We start from the raw sequence: 22450 nt of genomic DNA, 5'->3' as shown, positions 1-22450 counted from the left end.
GAGGTGTTAGTACAATCATTCCTAATCTAATTTAAATGTATCTGACTAATCTATTAGTATAATGAATATGTGCAGAAATAAAACAAAAACAAAAATAAAAACAAAAACTAAAACAATTGCAAAAACCAGAAACATAAAATATATATCATACTAAAAGAAGGTAATGTGTGTGAATAAGTGTCAACCTAACTTGTGAAGTGAGAAATAAGAAAATTGTGTATGTGTTGGTACAATCTTTTTAATTCAATATAAACATGCTTTTAAAAGCATCTTCCTGTACTTAATATATTTATAAGGATAGGTTATGATATCTTTTGTGTATTGTTCTAGTGAATTCCCAAACAAAGAGTTAGATATTTCTAATACATTAGAGACCATGTTTTGATGTCAATAATAATGTATGATCTAATTCCTCATTTGCAAGGCAATATTTACAAATAGGCTCCAAAATGATTCTGTTCGTTCAAGCCGTAAGGGTCCACACAATTCATAAGGAATATCATCCTGGATTCCTTCTTCAATAATTCTTTATTGATATCCCCTCCTCTTATTCCTAATTTAATTCTTTCTATGCCATAAGCTTTCAGGTGGTTCGGATCACTATTATGTTTTTTAAAAAAATGTTTGGCTACACTGGTTAGTGGCTTGAATTTTGTTACATCTGTTCTGGCATTCTTTATATTCCGAACATGTTCCAATATTCTTTGTCTCATTTGTCTTTTAGTCATGCCAATATAGTTCAACCCACATGTGCAGAATAGACAATAGATCACACCTATCGTTTTACAGTTAGTATAATCTTTTATCTCAATATCTCGTCCAAATCTGTCAGTTATTTTATTCTTAGGTGTTATGTATTTGCATGTGGTACAATTTCCACATTTATGACATCCTGTTAAACTAGTTTTATGACACTTTTGTTTATTAAAATGACTGTGTAGCAATCTTTTTTGTAGGTTATCAGATCTCCGCCAGCTAACATCAATCCTATTCCCAAGTACCTTCTCCAGATCCCTGTCCATGGTAAGTATATTCCAATGTTTTTGTAGAATATCTTTTATCTGTTTCCATTCGTTGCAAAATGTACTGATGAATCTAACTTTATTATCACTTATTTTTACTTGTTTATTCAGGAAAATGAGTGTTTCTCTATTTTTCTTTTTTGCTTCATAATATTCTGATTTTATGGTCTTCTTACTGTACCCTCTTCTCTGTAATCTTCTTGTTAGTTCTTTAGATCTTTCTTCAAACGTTGTTGTCTCAGTACAGTTTCGTCGGGTTCTTAAAAATTCTCCTTTAGGTATTCCCCTGATGGTAGCCGAGGAAATGGGAACTACTGGCATGGAGAATGCTGTTGGTCGCTGTTTTCTTACGGAACATATCAGTGATTATCTGTCCTTCCTCTGTTATTTTAATTTTCTTTTGTTTTCTTCAATCTATGTTGATTATAGGATTCTAAGGTAGCACCTTCATATTTATACAAGCATTATAATAATATAAATGAAGTTGATGGGCCTGGAATAATAAGAAATATATTTGATTTCTCTTCATATAACATATCTATATATTTATTGGTGCGAGATCACTTTTCTGTTGGTTTCCACATTCACATTGTTGTTTAATGCCCCCCCCTGAGCCCCCCCGATCCAAGGCCGATCCGAGTCAGACTCGACTTTTCCCGCCTGACTCGGATCTGATATCGAGGCAAAACATCATCATCCCGCCTTCCGGGTCTCGCGGGTTTTAGATTCTATATAAGGTACCCACGTCAGCGCCATTTTCTCACTCAGCTGTGGACAGTGAAGAGGGAGGGTGGGAGTTAGGGCTGGCTGGGCTGTGTAGTGTAGTGTAGTGTAGTGCAGTGTAGTGTTGTGCTGTGCTGCGCTGTGCTGCTGTTGTCCATAGGGGCTGTATCCACTCCTCCAAAGTCCATAGGGGCTGGCTGTACTGTGTTGTACAGTCAGTTGTCCATAGGGGCTGTGTCCACTCCGAAGTCCTGTGCAGTGTCCCAGTCCTAAAGGGGTGCTGTAGTGTTGTCCAGGGGGTGCTCTGTCCATCAGGGGTGCTCCCCCAAGTGCAAAAAAATATATATTTTTTCTGTGTTTGTGAATTGTGTGTGCAGTATCCGCACATGCATCAACAAAGTAGTGCCAAGCGTGCGCTTGTGTCATAAGTAAAGGGCCATTAAAGGGTGCTGTAACCCCCAAAGTGCACTCCAAACCAAATAAAAAAATATTTTCTGTGTTTGTGAATTGTGTCCACTGTGGCTGCACGTGCATCAACAAAGGAGCAGCGCCAAGCGTACGCCTGTGTCCCATAGGTAAAGGGCCGGCTGGCTTGACCGTTAAAGGGTGCTGTAACCCCGAAAGTGCACTCCAAAAAAAATAAAAAATAAAAAATTTTGTGTTTGTGAATTGTGTGCGCAGTAGCCGTACGTGCATCAACAAACTAGCGCCAAGTGTGCGCCGGTGTCATAGGTAAAGGGCCGGCTGGCTTGACCGTTAAAGGGTGCTGTAACCCCCAAAGTGCACTCCAAAAAAAATAAAAAAATATATTTTTTTGTGTTTGTGAATTGTGTGCGCAGTAGCCGTACGTGCAACAACAAAGTAGCGCCAAGCGTGCGCCTGTGTCAAAGGTAAAGGGCCGGCTGGCTTGACCATTAAAGGGTGCTGTAACCCCCAAAGTGCACTCCAAACAAAATAAAAAAATATTTTCTGTGTTTGTGAATTGTGTGCACTGTGGCTGCACGTGCATCAACAAAGGAGCAGCGCCAAGCATGCGCCTGTGTCCCATAAGTAAAGAGCTGGCTGGCTTGTCCGTTAATGGGTGCTGTAACCCCCAAAGGGCACTCCAAACAAAATAAAAAAATATTTTCTGTGTTTGTGAATTGTTTGCAATGTGGCTGCACGTGCATCAACAAAGGAGCAGCGCCAAGCTTGCGCCTGTGTCCCATAAGTAAAGGGCCGGCTGGCTCATTTTTTAAAGGGTGGTGTAACCCACAAAGTGCACTAGTCTCCAACAAAAATAAATAATTATTTTCAGTGTTTGTGTGCCCCTTAGCCGCACGTATATATCAATATAACATAAATGGAGGACCAAACTTTTTCCGATAAAAATATAATAGGGAAAGATCAAGAACCACTTCCTCCTAGTGCTGAAGCTGCTGCCACTAGTCATGACATAGACGCTAAGATGCCATCAACGTCGTCTGCCAAGGCCGTTGCCCAATGTCATAGTAGAGGGCACATACATTCCCAAATGACAAAGTTCAGGAAAATGACCTTAAAAAAAACATTTAAATCATCTGAGGAGAAACGTAAAGTTGCCAATATGCCATTTACGACACGGAGTGGCAAGGAATGGCTAAGGACTATCACTAAGTTCATGACTAGTGGTTCAGCTTCACATGACGATGGAAGCCCTCATCCCGCTAAAAAAATCAAACGAGTTAAGTTGGCAAAAGCACAGCGAAGAACTGTGCGTTCTAAGAAGATATCACAAATCCCCAAGGAGAGTCCAAGTGTGGTGGTGGTTGCGATGCCTGAACTTCCCAGCACTGGACGGGAAGAGGTGGCTCTTTCCACCATTTTCACTCCCTCTGCAAGTGCTGAAAGGAGCACCCACAGTCCACTTGCTGATATGCAAATTGAAGATGTCACTGTTGAAGTACAACAGGATGAGGATACTGGTGTAGCTGGCGCTGAGGAGGAAGTTGGCGAGGAGGATTCTAATGGTGATGTGGTTTGTTTAAATCAGGCTCCGGGAGAGACAGTTGTTGTTCGTGGGATGAAAAAGCACATCACGGTCATGCCTGGGCAAGAGACCAAACATTCCACCTCTTTGGTCTGGCAATATTTCTATCCAAATCCAGACAACAACTGTCTTGCCATATGTACCATATGTAAAGGTGAAATAAGTAGGGGTAGGGACGTTAACCATCTAGGAACATCCACCCTTATACGCCACCTGCAGCGCATTCATAAAAAGTTACTGTTAAGTTCAGTAACTTTGGCTAAGACCGTAAGCAGTCCAGGGACACCTAAATCCCTTTGTCCTGTTGTATCCAAGTGCCTGCAAACCACACTGTCAACTCCCTCCTCGTCAATTTCCTCCTTAGCCAGGATCGGAAGTAGTCCTGCAGGCCATGTCACTGGCATGACTGACTCTCCTATCCAGGATTCCTCCGGAGGATCCTGCATTGCTACACCTCCTGCTGCCGCTGCTGCTGTTGCTGCTGCTGGGAGTCGTTCATCATCCCAGAGAGGAAGTAGGAACACCACTACTTTTACTAAATAATTGACCCTCCAACAGTCCTTAGCGAGGAGGATGAAGTACGACAGCAGTCATCCTGAAGCAAAACGTTTAACTGAGGCTTCAGTAAGAGGCACACCGCCTGAGGCTTACTGAGGCTTCAGTAAGAGGCAGACAACCTCTTAGAGAAACTGAGAGAAATCATCGCCCAGTGGCTTACCCCACTTAGACTCTCCTGGGGATTTGTGATATCTGACAACGCCACCAATATTGTGCGGGCATTACATCTTGGCAAATTCCAGCATGTCCCATGTTTTGCTCACACAATAAACTTGGTGGTGCAGAATTTTCTGAAAAGCGACAGGGGCGTGCAGGAGACGCTTTGGGTGGCCCGAAAATTTTTTGGCCACTTTCGCCATTCAGCGACTGCATGCCGAAAACTGGAGCGCCAGCAAACACTCTTGAACCTACCCCACCATCACCTGAAGCAAGAGGTTGTGATGCGGTGGAACTCAACCCTCTATATGCTTCAGAGGATGGAGGAGCAGCAAAGGGCCATTCAAGCCTATACATCCACCTATGACATAGGCAAAGGAGGGGGTATGCACCTGACTCAAGCGCAGTGGAGAATGATTTCCGTGTTGTGCAAGGTTCTCCAGCCCTTCGAACTTGCCACACGTGAAGTCAGTTCAGACACTGCCAGCTTAAGTCAGGTCATTCCCCTCATCAGGCTTTTGCAGAAGCAGCTGGAGAAAGTAAAGGAGGAGCTAAGATGGAGTGATTCCGCTCGGCATGTGGGACTTGTGGATGAAGCCCTTCATTCGCTTTGCCAGGATTCCAGGGTGGTCAATCTGTTGAAATCAGACCACTACATTTTGGCCACCATGCTCGATCCTAGGTTTAAAGCCTATGTGGTATCTCTCTTTCCGGCCGACACAAGCCTGCAGAGGTGCAAAGAACTGCTGGTGAAAACACTGTCAGCTGAAGCGGAACGTGACACATCAACAGCTTCTTCCGCAACTGGGGCTGCCAGGAAAAAACTCAGGTATTCTAAGCAACCCGCTGGCGGTGATGCAGGGCATGCAGGACCAAGTTTGGACATCTGGTCCAGACTGAAGGACCTGGCAACAATTTCTGACATGTCTACTGTCACTGCATATGATACTGTCACCATTGACAGAATGGTGGAGGAATACATCGGTGACAGCATCCAAGTAGGCATGTCAGACAGTCCATACCTGTACTGGCAGGAAAAATTGGGAATTTGGAGGCCCCTGTACAAACTGGCTCTATTTTACTTGAGTTGCCCCACCTCCAGTGTGTACTCCGAAAGAGTTTTTAGTGCAGCAGGGAACCTTGTCAGTGAAAGGTGTAGGAGGTTGCTTCCACAAAATGTGGAGAAGATGATGTTCATAAAAATGAATTATCAACTCTTCCAGGGAGACCAGCCTCCAGAACATACAGAGGGACCTGTGGTGGTGGATTCCAGCGGGGACGAGTTAATACTCTGTGAGGATGAGGATGTACACAACACTGAAGAGGGTGAGAAATCGGTGGATAAGGAGGATGAGGATGACATCTTGCCTCCGTAGAGCCAGTTTGTGCAGGGACAGATTAATTGCCAGCTTGTTTTGTGGGGGCCCAAACGAACCAATCATTTCAGCCACAGTCGTGTCGCGCTAAAATGATTGGTTTGTTAAAGAGTGCATGTCCTGTTTATACAACATAAGGGTGGGTGGGAGGGCCCAAGGACAATTCCATCTAGCACCTCTTTTTTTTCTTTGCATTATGTACTGTTTGGGGCCTAGTTTTTCAAACTGCAATCCTGTCTGCCACTGCAGTGTCACTCCTAGATGGGCCACGTGTTTGTGCCGCCCACTCGTATCTCTTAGCATAGTCATCCAGCTACGTCGGTGCAAACTTTTGGACATAAAAACACTATTGTGAGGTGTGAGGTGTTCAGAATAGACTGGAAATGAGTGGAAATTAAGGTTATTGAGGTTAATAATAGCATAGGAGCAGAAAACCCACAAATTCTGTGATTTTAGCTGTTTTTATGCTTTTTTTAAAAAAAATACAGATCCAAAACACAAAACCCAGAACCCAAAACACGGAAGGGTGGTTTTGGCAAAACCAATCCAGATCCAAAACACGAAGAAAGATCCAGATCCAAAACCAAAACACAAAACACGAAAAGTGGCCGGTGCACACCCCTACTTTAGAGTAGAGATGTGCGCCGACCCATGTTTTGGTTTTGGTTTTGGATCTGTATCTCCCCTGGCTTTGGATCTGGATCTGATTTTGGATCTTTTTCCTTGGTGTTTTGTTTTTAGGTTTTAGGTTTGGTTTTGAATTTGTATTTTTTCCAAAAAATTATATAAACAGCTAAAACCACATAATTTGGGCCTATTTGTGTTCATACAGTATTATTAACCTTAATAACAATCATTTTCAGGCATTTTCAGGCATTTTTAACCACCTCACAGCTCACAATATTTATTTCACTATTTTTAATCAATGTAGGCCAAAGGCTGCAGCGAGCTGGCTGGCTAAAGTAAGCAACAGAGCAGTGGCACAAATGCACTGCAGTTTAAAAAAATATAGAACATCTATGAAACATTGCCACACAGCAGTGGCAGACAGGATGGCAGTTTAATAAACTTTAATAATGTCACTCGGCAATGCCCCAAATTGTGCAAAATGTAAAGAAAACAGGTGCAAGATGGAATTGTCCTTCCCACCCACACTTATGTGGGATATTAAAAAGGACATGCACGTCCCTTCCTCTGCTAACTTTGGCTTTACAAATGGAACAGATGCCTTCACAACTGTTGTCAGAATTTAGATCAAAATAATTCCACACCCAAGACGTGGCTTTTCTGGCTTTCTTTTTATCATGAGCAAGAACTGCTTCCACTGGTGGCTGATTTACGCGAACAACATCCTCATCATCAACATCCTCATTAGCGTTAGATAGGACACAAATTTCCCTCTCATCCTCCTTTTGCACTTCCTCCACACTATCATCCTAATTTTTTATTATTTCATCATTTAATACTAGCACAGCCGTCATGGCATCAGTGATCCGCTGTGAAACTGGGTGACAGCTGTTATACTTACTTCCTCTATAAAAGGACTGTTTAATAGTCAATTGTTTTTTTAAATTACTACTAGTAGTAGTCTTCTTGGTCCCTTTCTGGGATGAAGATTAACCCCCAGCAGCAGCAACAGGCATAGCACTCAAGGATCCTTCTGAGGAATCATGGATAGGAGAGGAGTCAGTCATGCTTATGAAACTGGATGCAGGACTACTTCCGATCACGAATGAGGATGTTGATGATGATGCAGATGTTGGTGGTGGAGATTGCAGGTGCTTGGATCCAGATAGAAGGGAGTAGCTAGGTGACACTGGACTGATTGTTGTTTGTTTTTTTTGTCCCCAAAGTTTTAGAATTTGAAATACCCTTTCCAATTTGATGAATGCGCTGCAAGTGACATAACATGGAGGAGGTTCCAAGATGGTTAAGGTCCTTACCTCTACTCACTGTTTCTTGGTAATGGTTACAAATGGCTTGGCAAAGGTTGTCCGGATTTGGGTGAAAATAATTCCACACAATGGAAGCAGATTTTTTGGTCCTTTTCCCAGGCGTGACAAAAATTGGATTTTTCCCACCATGAGCAACAACTGTTGCCTGATTTACAGTTTTTACAAAATCATCCTCCGCAGCAACATTATCATCATCAACATCCTCATCATCCTTGTTGTTATTGCCAACTACATAAATATCCTCCTCATCCTCCTTGTGCAATTCCACAGAAGCATCCTCAATTTCTACATCAGCTTGTGGAGGGCACACAAATGGTGGAAGGAGGATCCTCTTCAAGTACAGTATTAGAAAGGTCTGGCTCACACATGGCAACCGCGGACACACTTGGACTCTCCTCAGGGATTTGTGATTTTTCGGAGCACACAGTTGGTTCTGGGGTCTTACTCGTATTAACAATTTTCTTTTTTTTTGTACCTCTCCTACAAGCAGAAGGGCTTAAATCATCAGTAGAACCACCAGTCATAAATAATAAAGGCCAAAGCCTTAATTTTACCTTGCCACTTCTAGTAGTGAATGGCATATTGCCATTTTTTTGTTTCTCTCAAGCTGACTTAGCGTTAGATTTTTTTTTTTCTCTAACATGGTAAAAGTTGATATTTTTAGCCTGACTTTTTAGCCTGACTTAAGCCCTGGTACATCGGCCTTCATAGATGACGTTGACGGTCTTGCATCGTTATAATGACTGCTGCCGGCAGCTACAAGACTGGTATGTGGATCCTTTTCTCCTGTCATGTGACTGTCCTCCATACTCACTGTGGTCTTAGAGCAGTATCACCAAGCAATTATAGCGCAGCTAAGTTGTGGCTAATGCACACAACCAACCACACACACAAAAAAAGTTTTTATTTTTTCACTGGTGGTGTGGCTAACATGGACACACACACAAAAAATTGCTTTTATTTTCACACTGGTGGTGTAGCAGGCTAACACGCACACACACACAATTTTTTTTTTTCTATTTTCACACTGGTGGTCTGGCAGCCTAACACGCACACATCAAAAAAAATGTTACTTCACACTGGTGGTGTGGCAGGCTCACACACACACACACTAAAAAAAATTTTTATTTTCACCCTGGTGGTGTACACACAAAAAACTGTTTTTATTTTTTCACTGGTGGTGTGGCAGGCTAACACGCACACACCAAAAAAAAATATTTTATTTATCACTGGTGGTATGGCTAACACGCATACACACTGGTGCTGTGGCTGGGTAACATGCACACACCAAAAAATTGTTTTTATTTTCACACTGGTGGTGTGGCTAATATGCAATTCTGCACACACAAATTTTTATTTTATTTTTTCACTGGTGGTGTGGAAAACACACGCACACAAAAATTGTTTTTATTTTTTTTACACTGGGGGTGAAGAAGAGCACCCCTGATGGACATAGCACCCTCTGTACAAAACACAGCAGAACAGCCAGCCAGCCCCTATGGACAACAGCCAGCCAGCCCCTATGGACTATAGCCAGCCAGCCCCTATGGACAGGAGAACAACCAGCAAGCCCCTATATGGAGTAATATGAACAACAGCCAGCAAGTCCCTACGGACAACAGCCAGCACCTATGGATAGGACAACCTCAAAACAGCCAGCCAGCCCCTATGGACTACAGCCAGCCAGCCCCTAAGAACTACAGCCAGCCAGCCAGCCCCTATGGATAACAGCCAGGCAGCCCCTATGGACAGGACAACCTCAAAACAGCCAGCCAGCCCCTATGGACTACAGCCAGCCAGCCCCTCTGGACAGAACAACAGTCAGCAACAGCCAGCCAGCCCCTACGGATAACAGCCAGACCCTATGGTCAGAACAACCTCAATTATGCAGCACAGCTCCCAGCACATCCTAGTAGTAGTCACAAGTCACAATGCACAACAGCAGCGCAGCACAGCTCCCAGCTCCCTGTTCTTTACTCTCCACAGCCGGAATGAACAATGGCGGTGATCGCGGGACCTTTATAGAATCCGACAGCGGGATGATGGCGTTTTGCCTCATTGTGAGATCCAAGTCAGGCGGGAGCACCCGAGCCAATTCGGATCTCTCAGATCTCCTAAGTTCGGGTGGGTTCGGATCTCTGACATCCGAACCCGCTCATCTCTAATTTCTACACAGTTGTTGTATCTTGTGTTCCTGTTTGATTTCTTGTTGCTGACTTGTTTTTGTAGTTTATGGTTCTCTTCTGCCCTGAGCTTGACTAGTTTCTGATTCTCCCTTTGGTCTACCTGCTCTGACTACAGATCATATTTTGTCTCTGTCTGCCACCAGCCCTGTACCTACACTGTGTACTTACAATTCTTGTCTGCAGGATTTATTGTACCTCAGCTTGTTCATTCCACCTGCTGTCCTCAATGTCCTGCACTTCTTATGTCCACTTTGGGCCTGATTCAGACTTGTGTGCAAACCATCGGGTTTGCATACAAGTCTAATAGTGGGTTGACTGCGAATGCCCTGGGGTCGCAGTGCGCAGCTATGCTACTGCAACCCCAGTTGCAGTGCACTGGACGCCGCAGCCTCCATTTTGTGGGAGTGCCGAGGACAGGGTCTGCATCTTACAACACAGATTTCCTAGCCCCAGCAGAGGAGTTCCATCGCCCATTCTGAGGAAGCTTAGAGTTGCGCAGATGGGTGATTTCTGTAGCCAGTGCAACAGATGGTGGTGATTGTGAGCCGATGCTCCATCTTCGAAAGATGCACTCAGATCTGCGTTACTGACAGAAAGCATCTTTTTTCTTTAGACCTCCTGCATAATTTGCATATTTTAACAATGCTGCTGTATCCAAAGATGCTGCAATGATCCTATTAGTGTACAACTCTGAGCCCTTAGTTCCATCCAATATAGATCTCTGCAGCCATTACCATGAGCCAATGTACCCCTATAATCTGAAATTTTAGACCTGGGGGTATTCAAGTACCAGTAAGTGCATAAAGCTTTATGGAAAATGCCAGGAAAATACTTCACAAAGAGTCTATAGGGCATTCATTGTGTTAGGTTTATAGCAGAAATAATGAGGTGTGTTTATAGCAAAAATTTATAGGGATAATAAATGTAACACAAACAGAGGAATCTGGAATGTCAATATTCAAAATGGCTAAACAGCACTTTAGATGTAGGTAGGCATGAACATAATGTATATATTCAATAAATAAATATTAAATGCAGAATTTCATTTGCCGTGCATAAGGTAGATAAATGAAGGCCCCAACACAAGGGTAAATTTACTAAGAATCGCGTCTGGCCCGTGTTTGTCCGTGTTTAAACATGGATAGGATTGATCAAACATGGGACTTTTTTAAAAAATTAAAGAGAAGCAAGGAACACAACAAAATAACCAGCAGGTAGAGGAGCTGCAGAGGCTATGCAGGCCTAGGTTCTTCCATGGGCAGTTAAACCTCAATGCAGTCTCTGATGGCGAAGTCGTACAGATGTTTTGCCTCAACTGCAATAACTTAATGCACCAGTATGACCTTGTTTAGTTAAGTGACCTTGAGTCAGACACTGCATTTTCACGAGCCATACCAGGCCTGCTCAAGTGCACAAGCTGTTCTGCACTTCTTTGCAACTGGAAACTTTCAGTCAGCCACTGGCCAGGTGGTTGGGATTTCCCAAGTCACCTTTTCCAAACTACTGGGGCAAGTCCTAGCCAAACTAAAGACCATCTCCTACACCTGTATCTGCTTCCCTAGTCATGAGTCACAGCGGCATTAAGTCAAGTTAGATATTTATAACATCTCATGCATGCCTAATTTCCTGGATACTTTAGACTGCACACACATTTGTCTTAGACACTTAGAGCATGGACCCATATTTACCTGAATTGCCATCATGGCCATTCAACCAACATGCAGGTGGTTAGTGATGCAAAACTAAAAATCATGAGTATCCTGACTCATGTAATGATGCCTTTGTCCACAGTCAGTCATCCCTCTATGAGAAGTTTGGGGCAGGACAAATGCAAGATGTAGAGCTTCTGGGTAAGTACACATTCCTCTGGCCCCTTCTTCACTATACACCTCTAAATAATAACCTTCATTTTTTTGCCCTTACAGGTGAATTGAGCTATGTCTATTTCTCCTGGTTACTGTCTCCATTGTTGCTACCAGATAGTCCTTCTGAGCATAAGTATAATGAACACACATTTGGGCTATTAAAATCTAGGTTCCGAGGTCTTGGCAAGTCTGGTGAGATTTTGCTCCACAGTGGTTGCTCATGGTTCAGCCATTCAATCAGCCATTCTGCCTTTGTTCCTGTGATTCGTTGGCAATCCTATGCTTCACCCTCTTTATATTCTTGAAGCATTTCTTACATGTGTCAACATTTCGCTTAAAAGTGCTTGCACAATTCACCTGCCCAAGCACAGTGTTCCACATGAGGCCTTCTTGCATGCAGATGCACGTGTAAGCATGTGGCCAAGCAGCACCTCATAATGATGCTTTACGACTGTAACAAGGGCCACATTTTCCGTTTGAGAAAATCGGATATTGCGGACACTTTTTGTCTTACTGCGTGCCACCAAAACATCATCATCATCATCATCTTCATCAGCCACAGACCGCTCCAAAGGCTGTTGCACTGCCACCTCCTCTTCCAAGCCTGACTGTTCCTCCTCACCCCTGCTCCTAACATTCTTCTCCTTCATTACCACACAAAATACAGCGGAAAAAAAGAAACTAAATAAAACATACTCTACCACTTACCACACGCTCTTCACCCACACACACATACACAAAGACTAAAATAAAATAGGCAAAGGACAAAAATGAAGACCAACACAGAAAACATACAAGACAACCAATTAAGACAAGACAACTATCAAGAACACTTAATGATCTCATTAATTATCTTTTTTTCTCTACTCACCAAACACAGTGCAAACTCCTTCAACCTGTAATGCCAAGAATGCACATGTATGGTCAGTTTGGTACGTTTTTATTAGGGAATACTGATGACACAATTGCATGCGATGCATTGGAACAATAGAAATCATTCAACAAACATTTTGCTAATTAAACGGTATTGCGTTGACAATGTCATTGTGATTCCAGGGGCAACCTGGATTTGCACAATAAAATTGTATCGCATTGCGAATGCCATTGCAATTTTGGAGCATACTAGACTTGCGATTTCAATCAAAATATGCTCATTGCGATTGAAATTGCATCAAATCACAATCAAATCGCCCATGCCACAATTAGAAGAGTATCGCGATAGAAAAAAACAGACAAACACGATTCAGTAAATTAGGAATTTGGAGCACAAAGGTTCCGGCGATGCCCAGCGAATCGGGTTCAATGGCAAACACGATTTTTAGTAAATTTACCCATTGAAGTCAGCCAGCCATGGAATCTGTACAATTCATACGTGTCCCGAATTATAGGGATGATATGGCAAGCATACAGTATGTGTAGACCTACCTGGCAGCAGTGCTCATGGAATGTACGTATATACAGTACCAAAGCTGCTTATAATTAATTTTTCAAGAAGAATTTCAGCAAAATTATACTTCAAAGTTTGAAATAAACAAGTGAACATTTATGCAATATCATAGCATGGAAGGGTAGCTGGCAAAAATGATCACAATCAAATTACCTATATTACTGGGAGACATGCAGGCTCCAAAAGGGTTAATCAGACATGCCAGCTTTCCTTTGGGTATCAGATGGCTGGGTGGAATGCCACCATCTGTGACAGCCAACAGTGGCATTAAGCTAAACAAATAACAACAATCTCTGGTGCTAATGCTAAATAACAGAGGTGGCAACTGGCACTCTCTCTTCTCTGCAGAAATAGAAAATGTAAAACAAATCGTATTTGTGCCCGCATGTTAACACATACACAGCCAGAAAGGAAAAAACATTAAGAGAAACTTATTCAAGAGCGAAGGTCATATACCCCATTTGTCAATAAAAACCTTAGAAACCCTCTGTATAACTTTAAAGCAAAGAAGCAAAAATGAAGGTGAAGAAATAAATGTGAGACAGTACAGTACAGCCAAACTGACAGAAGGAATGACCCAATGACATCATAGCACAGACTCAGCAGGGCAGTAATGAATCACTGATCTTAAGGAATCAGCTAAAAAAAATGATTGCATATCTCCGAGGGGTTGGACACGAGCATCCAGGTAGTTGGGATGCCGGCGGTCAGAATACCAACAGCAGCCTAACTCTAACCCTCCCCCCCACAGCCTAACCCTAACCCTCCCCTCGGCAGCTTAACCCTAACCCTCCCCTAGTACCTAACCCTCCCCCTAAACCTAATACTTACCATCGGGATACTGGTGGTTGGAATTCTGGAGCCGGGATTCTGACTGCTGTTGGGATTTTGGCACCAGTATTCTTAGCACCGACATCCTGACCGTCAGGATAATGACAATCCCCTTCCAAGGATTTATAAACCATAATAAATCAGTATAAGAGTATACTTTTGCTTGTATTTTAACTTCTAAAAATGACAAAGTCTATGAGAAATTCAGGGTCCTCACCAGTAACATTGTCCCCATGGGACGGGACTGATTCTGAGTCGGCTGCAGAAGCGCACGCATCAGCGTCAATTGGAGGTCGCTCATCTGCTACCTTATGCAAGTGCCAAAACAATCTCTTTCCCATGTGCACATCTGCGCGGCCTAATGTGCAAGGTGTGAGACACCTGCTTTCAGTGTCTGTACACTCAGTAATACAGATCGTCTTTATACACCACCATTGGTCGCATCGAAACTTGCACCAGCTCTATGGCAGCTGCAGTTTCTTCATCTAACTATGGCCTCCTATGCCTGCGGCTGTGCTCGCTGCGGTTTTCATTGACATGTCCACAACACCACCATAACACGCCCACGACACCACCATAACATGCCCACTGAGCAGACCATTTTTGCATGCATTTCTAGCCACCTCCCAGGAACCCCCATCACTTTTCCACAACATTCCTGATACCGTGCATCTTGATTGTAACAGCGGCTTTGTGCATACACACAGTATAACCTGTGCACAGTAGGAGTTTAAAGGAAATGTTGGGGCATTGCGTGCTGTTTGCGTGCAGCTCTGAATCAGGTCCATGTGTGGAATGAATTGTCATTTTATACGGCAAGCCAAATGGCATATGTAGGTCAAGGGACATTATCACCGCAGCAATGTGCAGAAATAATACTTTGAAATGCATCACGGCTGCTGTGTGTTATTACTCAGGAAGGAAAACCACAGTACCAGGGAATGCATGGCATGAAGGTGGGGGACGAGTCAAAGAGTCATGTCCAACAGGGACAGCATTTTTATTTTACTGAAAGACTTCTTCTAGGGCCTCCATATATTGCTGCAATGACTGCTTAATAACTAACTTCAGCTGCAACCCACAAAGAATAGTCACCTAAACTTAGCTTATCAAATATATAGTCTATAGTCAATGCTTTATTAAAATGAAATATATGAGTTGCCAGACAGCTTAAAAAAATGTCAATCATACTTGCCGATATCTCCCTTCCAGAAGCCCGGAAGCAGGGGCATATTAATGCCCAAGGGAACGTGTGTGCACCGTGCCCTCTCCACTGAGCAGCGCCCTCCCTCCTTCATATCAGCCGCATTTCTTACCTGTGCGCCAGATGGCAAGTGGGAACCTTCTCCTCCACGGTACCATATTCCCAGTGATATACGGGAAGATGGCACTTGCACACAAGAGAGCAAAGGCTCAGGCACATTTCCAGAGTCTTTGCTTGCACTGTGCGGTGCCATCTTCCTATGCCCGGCAGAGATAGGCATTTAAACACTGATGGGGAGAGATCCAGGCATTTCTCATCATTAGAACGGCAAAGTATTGCCCCCCATCACCCCATGGATCTGTGAATCAAGGGTGTATGCTCCCCTTCCCGCCCATTTCACTAGGAAGTGGGGGGATGTGTAAGGGACACCTACTCTTCCAGTGGTCCATGGGACTTCCAAAATTGTGGATGTTCCAGGACGGTAGGTAAATATGATGCAATTGAAATCACAATTAATGCTTCTATTTTATATTTTTATTAGTATATAAGCATTTGGGCATATAGGGCCTGATTCAGAGATGGACGCTGTTGCATCCTCTCTTGCATCTGTTGCTGGAGTTGCGGCTATGATAATATGCAGTATCAGCTTTTCCCTGGTGAAGTAATATGAATGTGCTAGGAGTGAGATGCCCACTTCCGCCTCTCTCCAGTCTGTAACACCACCGGCGATTCTTTAGACACCATCATTGCTCGCACCATCGACACTTACACTAGCAGGTGCAGTTTCACTGTCTCTGGCCTCCTATGGCTGTGGCGTGCATCTGGGAACGCAGCTGCTTTCACTAAAACGCCTGCGACACCCCCATAAAACGCCCATGAGACTGAGTTTTTGCATTCACTTCTAGCCACTTCCCCATCACCACCCAGAAATGACTATCATTTCTCTGTCCCATCTGTGCCGATCACAACAGCATCTTTGTGTGTACACTCTGTTTCACGCATGCGCTGTAGGGATTTTCAGAAATATTCACATGTGCAGTTCCTAAAAATCACTCAAGAGTGGTACATCCCTTCTGTGCAGACAAAGGCCCTGATTCAGACCCGGATGCAAGTGGCCGTTCGTACGTTCGGCGTACGTGCCGAAATATGTTAATTTAAGCGCTCGCACGTAATTTCGAACGCAGCTAAACTTCCTCCCCAAAGTCTACCGACCCCTCCTCTAGCTAACGAGCGAGCCAAATAGTGAGCGTACATCCCCAATGTGGCTTGTAGGGAACGCACGCACAAGTACAAACCGGAAGTGGGTCTGTCAGATTCCGATTACCTGCTCGTTCATTCTGCCTACCTGTGTTCGTTTTTTTTTTTTTTTTTTTTTTTCAATAAACTTTACTCTTGTCCATGTTTGTGTTTACCCGCAGAATACGTACGGTTTAAACAATGGTTTTCTTTTGCCAAAATACATGTTTGAGCCAATTATCCATTTGTTTTCCGTGTATTTACCCACGCGTATTTTACTGGGTTCATTTCTTTATTTAAATTAGCTTACGCATGTCACTGCATCAAGCCTATCATAACTCACAATAGATTTTTTGGCCTGTAGAACACATGACTCATACACTAACCAATAGAATGGTTCCTGTTAATTTCCCAACTACATTAGCCAATCAAAATTATTTTCTGGTCTTTATTAAAACTGTTTTATTAAAAATACACCATTGCCATCATGAGAGCCTCTGCATTCACCAAGTGAGAGCTTCTGGTTCTTACAGAGGTGATGGACAGGCGTATCACCAGCCAGCCTCCCCCCATCAGCAATCGGGAGAAGCGTGCCGCCTATGCGGAGGTTCGCGGCCGCCTGCGTTCCTTCGGCTCACGCCGACAGATTGGCCAGCTGGAGCGTAGGTGGTCCAACCTTCAACGGCGGACGCCCCGCTTGCTGGCATGTTTTCGCATGCGTATAGCGGAAAATAAGTTATGTTTTGTTTGGTTTTCCTGTTTATCTTTGTGGCCCTATCTATTTTCACTCATATCTGCGTGTGCATGTTTTCTTGTTTGGCCTGTTTCTTGTTTTCACTCATATCTGCGTGTGCATGTTTTCTTGTTTGGCCTGTTTCTTGTTTTCACTCATATCTGCGTGTGCATGTTTTCTTGTTTGGCCTGTTTATTATTTTCACTCATATCTGCGTGTGCATGTTTTCTTGTTTGGCCTGTTTCTTGTTTTCACTCATATCTGCGTGTGCATGTTTTCTTGTTTGGGCTGTTTCTTGTTTTTACTCATATCTGCATGTGCATGTTTTCTTGTTTGGCCTGTTTATTATTTTCACTCATATCTGCGTGTGCATGTTTTCTTGTTTGGCCTGTTTACTGTTTTCACTCATATCTGCGTGTGCATGTTTTCTTGTTTGGCCTGTTTCTTGTTTTCACTCATATCTGCGTGTGCATGTTTTCTTGTTTGGCCTGTTTCTTGTTTTCACTCATATCTGCGTGTGCATGTTTTCTTGTTTGGCCTGTTTATTATTTTCACTCATATCTGCGTGTGCATGTTTTCTTGTTTGGCCTGTTTCTTGTTTTCACTCATATCTGCATGTGCATGTTTTCTTGTTTGGGCTGTTTCTTGTTTTCACTCATATCTGCGTGTGCATGTTTTCTTGTTTGGCCTGTTTATTATTTTCACTCATATCTGCGTGTGCATGTTTTCTTGTTTGGCCTGTTTACTGTTTTCACTCATATCTGCGTGTGCATGTTTTCTTGTTTGGCCTGTTTCTTGTTTTCACTCATATCTGCGTGTGCATGTTTTCTTGTTTGGCCTGTTTATTATTTTCACTCATATCTGCGTGTGCATGTTTTCTTGTTTGGCCTGTTTACTGTTTTCACTCATATCTGCGTGTGCATGTTTTCTTGTTTGGCCTGTTTCTTGTTTTCACTCATATCTGCGTGTGCATGTTTTCCTTTTTTTTTGTTAAACAATTAGCGTTTAGCAAGGTGATATCTAAACTAACCTCAATTTGTTTCCCATCATTTAGGGGCCGAGCGAAGACTACGGCATCATCGCCGGCAATGACGTCGCTCTCATCCCCTCTCCCCAACCCCCAGCCAAACCTCCTCTCCCCAAAATTCCCAAAATTCCCCCTCTACCCCAGTATGCCCAGACCCTGTCGCCCATCCCTCTTGGCAATTTCCCCTCCATCCCAATTCCCCCTCCCCTCAACCCACCCCTCTCTTGACCACCCCATCTCCCGAGTCAGTTATAACCCCTCCCACCTCCTTTGGAAATGTGACCACCTCCAAGGAGTACGATGGAGTGGTTTCGGGGCCAGCAATCATTCACAATGGTATGTTTCCCTTTTATCCTTTTTTTGTAAGGAAAATGTGTTGATGTAATCCTTTGTCTGTGCCTTTTCCTTTTTTTTATTATTTTTAAAGGTTGGTTATATATCTGTTTGTATTTACATTTCACAGCTGATTTCCCCATACACATATCCCACATGTCAAAACAGTCAAACTTGTATCTCTGGTTTACGGTTGCTAGATTTTTAAGGGTTTTTTTTGTTTTGTTTTTTTTATTGTTCAAGGTTTTTTTTTGTGGTTTTTGCAACACTATTGTCACTTTTTGCTAAGTCTATTTTGCTTGAGTATTTTTTTAGATTAATAAATTATGGATTCATTTTAGTAAGCACCACAATTTTCTAACCCACAGAGGACCAGAGGCGTTTGGCGGACCTAGCCGGGTCTGTCCAACTGATGCGGGGGCACGTGATCGGCCTGCTGGTGGTCCTGGATAGGATGGCGGGGATCCTGCGCCCCTAATTTATTTTGTTTTCCACAGAATTATTTTTCTAAAATAAAAAGTTAAATTCTGAATACAGTCTCATTCCTTGTCTGAAAATCTTAGATTGTTTAAACTTACATAAGTAGACTCTTGCAGCAAGTATTTGAAACTAATGTAACTAAGATTGTGTTATGCTGTTTTTTAAAGCAGGCACATGAAACACCTAACACTAACAATAGGTTTGGAGAGTTACCAGATGTTTTTTTGGGGTTTTATTTATTTACATGTAAAAAATTTTAGGTAAACCTGCTTAGGCCGAGATTCAAAAAAATACTGATTCTACATAATACCTTTTGGTGTTGGTTTTTACCCACAAAGCATAGTTAAATAATGAGCAAATTGACACATTACAGGATTAGCCATTAAGCAACTTTTCCTTGGGTGAACCTGCTTACACTTGCTTGTAATGTCGAAAAGAATTGTTTGGATTCAAATAACCAAAAATTTATTCACCACAAAATAAAAACACAAAGTGTTGGGTAACAAACAATACACACAGTGATAACAAACTGTAAAAACCAGCAAACACCATAATAAAAAATAAGCTAAAAATCAAGAACTGGTTGACAAATGAGCATGCCAACATGATTCCACAAATGTTGCGTTTCAAAATTGGGTCCAGAATATATATCCAATGTGGCCCCATGAAGTCATTTTTTGGGAGCAGGAAGTAGTCATCGTTTCATTCCAAAATATTATGAAATAAAACACAAGGTGGGAAATAAAAAACCGATTAATTTGATTGAAAAAAAATTTCCTTTCGACATTGTGTCAAATAACTTATTTTGTGCCAATAATTACCTAAAGAATCTGGCCACCACATCATCACGTATGGCCCCCCCCACATACTGACCTCCGACCAACCTCGGGGGGGCCATCCTCAGGCAAGGCATCCTCTGGCTGCATTGGGACACCACTCCTTATGGCGATGTTGTGAAATATCCCACACAGGACCACAATTTTCAAAACCATATCCGGCAAATACATGAGTTCGCCACCAGAGCGGTGGAGGCATCTGAATCGGCCTTTTAAAAGGCCGATACAGCGCTCCACCACTTGCCTGGTGGCTGTAAGTGCGGAATTAAAATCACTTTGTGGGCCTGGTGTGGGAGCCAAATAAGGAGTGAGCAGCCAGGGCGTGCAAGGGTAGCCACTGTCTCCTGTGAAAAAGAAGTGACAACATCAGGAACACTGTGTATCAAGCTTTGCATTGGTATCTACTAAAGGTCTCCACTTACCCAGAAGCCACGCATCACCAGCTTGTAGGTTGTTTAATTTTTGCCATATCCCTGATTGCCGGATGACGAATGAGTCATGTGCACTCCCGGGTAATTTTGCATTCAGGGACAGGATCTGGAGGGAGGCATCACATACCACCATTACATTCAGTGAGTGATAGTGTTTTTGGTTCCTAAAAATGGCCTCCAGCCATGCTGGAGGCTGAAGTGGTATGTGAGTACCATCCGCAACCCCTATGATGTGTGGGAAGCCAGCTATTTGGTAAAAATTGGCCTTGGCCACACTAAGGGAACCCATATCCAAAGGCATTTTAATAAAATGATGGAGGTGCTTGAAAAGGGCCTCCATCACTGCCCTCAGGATCCTTGAAAAGGAGGATTGGGAGATTCCCGCAACTATTCCCACCGTGGTTTGAAAGGATCCTGAGGCACAGAAATGTAACACCGCCATAAATTGCGTAAGTGGTGGTATTGCTGTAGGACTGTCAATTTGCCGCTCCAGATCACTCTCTATTAATGAGAGAGTGTCTATGATGATTTGGGGCGGAAGACGGTAGCGCCTTAACACCTCATCATCGGGCATTCCAAAAAGGGTGACACGTGTTCTATATATCTGGGGCCTTGCACGCCTACGATGCCTACGCCTGGGACGAGATTGAGGTTGGTCGGCTTCCGGGAGCATGGCCACAACAATCCGACCAAGATCAACCTGAAATGGCAAGAATTTAAGTTAAGGTTTGTTTCCCCCAAAAAAGACAGAAAAATACTTATCTTTATGATACAATCCAAAGATGCTTACATGCCGGGGTATTGTCATGATTTCCCAAACCTAAAATTCAACAGACCAGAACAAGGACAAAATTTGTGTTGCCCATTTTGTAAGCTTAATTTTGTAAAAGACAAAACATAAAAGGGGATAAACACACATTTCTACAAAGAGCAAACCGACATTGCGCCGACTTCCACAATTTGGGCACCAAACAATAACCCAGATTGTGAACGGTAAATATCTCCCAATTTAAATAGAGAAATCAAGCCGACAAAAATGCGCTAATTAGTTCGCAATTTAACTAGAGAAATCAAGACGACAAAAATGTGCAAATTAGATCGCAATTTAACTAGAGAAATCAAGCCGACAAAAATGCGCTAATTAGTTCTCACATTTATGATCCACAAAAACACAGAAAAAAACAGTAATGTCCACAAAAGATGCGTAAAAAAAGTCATGAACATTTAACAAACAAGTGAAAATCCAAACTTACCAATACAGGATATAGAAGTCACAGAACAAAAAGGTCGTTGGGGCAGAGCTAAAAGAAACCTACAAAAGGAGAGAAAAAAATAATTGTTGGTACCAAAAAAACAAAAAGGATAGCCAAATTTTACAAAAGGAAGACGGTAAAAAACTTACCAAAAAATACACCACAACTAAAAGAACCACACCAAAAAAAGCGAACGGAAAGTTAAACCCAAAAAAAAACCGCACAGAACAAATCACCAAACACCGCCAAATACAACTCCCGCCAACAATCCACTCCGACCAACGTAACCTCCAACAAACAACCAACACCCGCCACCTAGACTCGAGTCGCCCAAAGCCATAAATAGTGTTTCTTTTCCCGCTCAAATTAAGGACGGATCATAGGAACACACAATCAATGATGCGGCCGAATAATAAGGACGCATGTATAAATACGTCATGACCAAGAAAAAACGGTCTGGTGTATTTCTTGTTTGGACTAAAAAAATGGCTACAGACCAGCCAAACAATGGCCAAGAGGCGGCCGGTAAGTATTTCTGGCATTTCTAATCAAGGATTATTTTGAGCCAGAATATAGTGAAAGTTGGCCAGCAAAAATTTAACAATTTTATTGTAAATAGGTGTTGAGGATGACATGGAAGAGGCTGCTGGGCCCAGTATTCCGGCCAAAGCTGGGAAAAAGAAAAGGCAGCCACAATTCACAAAAAAGGAGATGGAGGTTTTGGTTCAGAAGTGTGTGGACATCCTGCCACAGGCAGACAGGAATATGGGTGTAAGCCAGAAGTGGAGAA

General features: G+C 42.9%; 1 long non-coding RNA gene across 1 annotated transcript; it reads left to right on the top strand.

The window, feature by feature from the left end:
- Nucleotides 1-961: 961 nt before the first annotated feature.
- Nucleotides 962-19127, top strand: LOC148508252 (uncharacterized). Its single transcript, XR_015869596.1, has 4 exons — nucleotides 962-1023; nucleotides 11776-11834; nucleotides 18355-18663; nucleotides 19029-19127. It is a non-coding gene; the product is annotated as an uncharacterized LOC148508252 (long non-coding RNA).
- The last annotated feature ends 3323 nt before the right edge of the window (nucleotides 19128-22450 follow it).

This window comes from Taudactylus pleione, unplaced genomic scaffold, assembly GCF_031769625.1.
Source record: "Taudactylus pleione unplaced genomic scaffold, aTauple2 ptg000372l, whole genome shotgun sequence".
Lineage (NCBI taxonomy): Eukaryota > Metazoa > Chordata > Amphibia > Anura > Myobatrachidae > Taudactylus > Taudactylus pleione.
Note: the sequence above shows the minus strand (reverse complement) of the source record. Positions and strands in the feature narration are given on the sequence as shown.